Here is a 3,543-nt window from a genome sequence, read left to right as displayed (position 1 = left end):
GACTATTGCAATGCTCTCTTGGCAGGTCTTCCAGCCAGTTCTATCAAACCTTTACAATAAATCCAGATCGTGGCAGCAAGATAAATTTTTAATGAGCCAAAAAGAATGCACGTCACACCTCTGTTTATCAATTTGCACGGGTTACCAATAGCTGCTCGCATAAAATTTGGCTTCCATTGTCCTCATTTGTAAGTCGCTTTGGATAAAAGCATCTGCTAAATGACTAAATGTAGATGTAAATGTAATTGTTACAATCTGACCTCAGGTCAGTGGACGACCATGCCCGGGCAGTACGAGAACAGTAAGGGGCCTTTGTTTACCGCAGTAGTGTGAGGCGACTCTGTGTTCACAGTGAACCGCAGAGCGACGGTGGAATACGGCATCGAGGAAAATAAATGGATGACGAAAAAACAAATGACTGGATTATCAAAAATCGGCTCCATGTGGACGTTCCTCTTGAGACTGCCAAAGCAAAGCAGAATGCTTTTACAAAAGAAAGATAATGGAGTCGAGATCTCCTCTGGCCTCAGCTCAAGTGCTTCTGTACATTGTGTTGACTGAGTTTATTAATAATAGCGGTAAATGTTACGTAACAATGGATTCCTAGAATTTCACCTAATTTGACATTAGTTTAGTGCCTCAAATATTTTAATTGGCAGCAAAAGAGAAATGTTGCATTTTTTGTATTTTTACCTCAAAAAAAAAAAAAAAAATGAGGTAAGTGGCTGCTTGTAGATGTGTAGGACCTGTCACAACAAATTTCATCCTGCTCAAAAGTTAAAAAAAAGACGTAAAAGCTCATAACCTTCTTGAAATAATATTTCAGAGAGGAATTATCCTCATGTAATATTTGCAGTCCCAGTTTATAAACATTTACACTTGTACTGGATATCAAATGAATAAAAAAATTCGAATTAATTTACTTTTCAGTAGGCTATTTTTTTTTTACTATGCACTATTATACTGTTCAAAAGTCTCAAAGAAGTCTCCTATGCTCATTAAGACTGAATTTATTTGATCAAAAATACAATAAAAAAAACAATATTGTAAAATATGATTACAATTCAAAATAGCTGTTTTCTATTTGAATATATTTTAAAATGTAATTAATTTTCAGCATCATTACTTCAGTCTTCAGTGTCATACGATCCTTCAGAAAACATTCTAATATGCTGATTTTCTGGGCAAGAATTATATATTATTAATGTTAAATACAGTTGTGCTGCTTAATATTTTTGTGGAAACCATGATTCTTTTGTTCAGGATTCTTTGATGAATAGAAAGTTCAAAAGAATAACATTTATTTGAAAAAGATAAATGTCACTTTTTAAATGTTACTTTTGATCAATTTAATGCAAAAACTCATACCGACCCCAAACTTTTGAGAGGTAATTCACATATTTGGAAATAAAAGATGGCTATCAGTAATTCTTTATGCAATAGTATATGTATTCAACCTTACAAACCTACATTGTTCTTTGTGCAACTAGTGCAAAATTTCAAGCCTCTCTTTCCTTCCTCTAATCGGTCCGTTCGATTAGTTAACCGCAGCTTATTTTGTGTTAAATCTGATTAACATTTAACCATTCACACACTGCCAGAACATCACAGATCAGTTGGAGGCAAATGTAAGATGTGATTAATGGAAAACGAACAGGCCCTATAAATCTTCCCGACTGTATTACACATGATTGATGGTTATTACAGTATATGTTGCCATGGCCACATGAGACCAAAATATAGAAACATTTCCTGTTTTTATATCAAACACGCCATCTGTAAAACTCAATCCCTGGTGTACCCATACCAGAAGCGCCGGGGTCAGATAAGGCCACAAGGAAAGAGCGCAGAACCTTGAAGACTGTGAGAGAAAGTTTAAGATCAGCTGGGAGGAGAAACATGATCATCAGAAATGATACTTTATTCATACAATCATTTATGACCTCATAAAAGTGGTAAGAGTGTAACAGTGTGGCGACTCGTTGACTGTTCAAACACTCAAATCATATCCAGACATTCCTGCAAGCTTTCGTAACTATTGTAGAAGGTCCTCTCATTACATGGGAACCTGAAGACACACTGATAACTAATCATGTTACCACAATGAAAACATTGTGTCCAACCTCTGGCAGCCTAACAACAGAATCTATATATCTTGGCAGGACTTTGCTATTCGCTCATGATGTCTGGCAGTTGTTTAACACTGAAGGTAACATTTTATAGGAACTTTGCCGTATAATAATGTTCACAAATACAAATGAAAGCATGTGTTGACCTCACACAGATTTCACAAATACCAGTTATTTTTCTGAAACGAGAACCATCAGACATGGGTATTATTGTTTAGATATGGGTTTTCTTCCAAATATTTGACTGACATTTCATATTGAATAATCATTTTTTTGTTTACAGTGGTCATCTGTGCAAATGCATCACCCAAACGCAAATATTTTTTAGGTAGGTTCCCAATGCCATTGCTGGAGCTCTGCAACAAACTGAACCATTTGTAAGTAAATCATTTATTACATCTGTATTGTCTGACACATAATATTTCTATGTATTACATCAGGGTCAGTGAGGGTTTGTGAGTTGATGAAAAGCGAATGAATTGAATCCATATCATGAAAAATTGAAGAAAATGAATAAGGCTGCAATCGAAACAAAACTGAAATTGCGATGAATAGCTTAGCGCAATTATTAAATTAAAATGAGTTCAATCTCATTTGCATAATTTCATTTTCTAATTTGTAAATTAGCATTGTAATTAAAAATTACAAAATGAATTGAAATAATTAAAAATGTAATTAAAATGTATCATTGTCACAAAATCATTTCAAGTAATGATCAAATATTCCGTTTATTTTAAAGTGCAATTGTAATATTACAATAATATACTTCTGTCCTAAAATAATAATAATAATAAAAACAAATAGCTTTTTTTTTATAACTGAAATTGTCTATTTGTTCTGTTTACCTTTATATTTTTGTCAGATTTAAAATATATATATATAATTAGTTAAAATAATAATAATATAAAAACAATAGTTTTATTTTTATCATTGAAAATGATAAAAATGTCTCCTGGTTCTTTTTGCCTGGATGTTTTAGCAGTAGCATGAGACATTTTCTTATGAGATGAAATGTTTATCATATCGCAGTAAATCACAATTGCAATATATGCCAAAATAATTACAATATATTGTTTGATTACAAAATAAAAACAACCCAAATAAAACACAAAATGATGAAATATTTTATTTGTTTTCCTGCATGTCATTTGACCATTAACTAACATCAGAGCACCATAAATATGCAAATGTGTTGTTAAATTATTGATATATTAACTTAAGGGGTAATTCAAGAATATATATATATATATTACGTCAAAGGTTCGGCTGACAAAAACATTTAGATAAATACAAACCAGAAATAGTGCAGATTACACTGTCTCACCTTGGGTTTTTCAGTTGTAAGTAAATGGAGGCACCATATAGAAACTGGAAAGATGAATATGATGTTAAAGTGTCCATATATATATATATA

The 3,543-nt window shown here is 32.3% G+C and overlaps 1 pseudogene; it reads left to right on the top strand.

The window, feature by feature from the left end:
- The window catches only part of LOC107737015 (kelch repeat and BTB domain-containing protein 13-like), a 5,294-nt pseudogene extending 4,733 nt beyond the window's left edge, over positions 1–561 (top strand).
- The last annotated feature ends 2,982 nt before the right edge of the window (positions 562–3,543 follow it).

This window comes from Sinocyclocheilus rhinocerous, unplaced genomic scaffold (genome assembly GCF_001515625.1).
Source record: "Sinocyclocheilus rhinocerous isolate Xijiao unplaced genomic scaffold, SAMN03320098_v1.1 scaffold433, whole genome shotgun sequence".
Classification (NCBI taxonomy): domain Eukaryota; kingdom Metazoa; phylum Chordata; class Actinopteri; order Cypriniformes; family Cyprinidae; genus Sinocyclocheilus; species Sinocyclocheilus rhinocerous.
The sequence above is the reverse complement of the archived record's forward strand: the minus strand, read 5'-3'. Positions and strand labels throughout refer to the sequence as shown.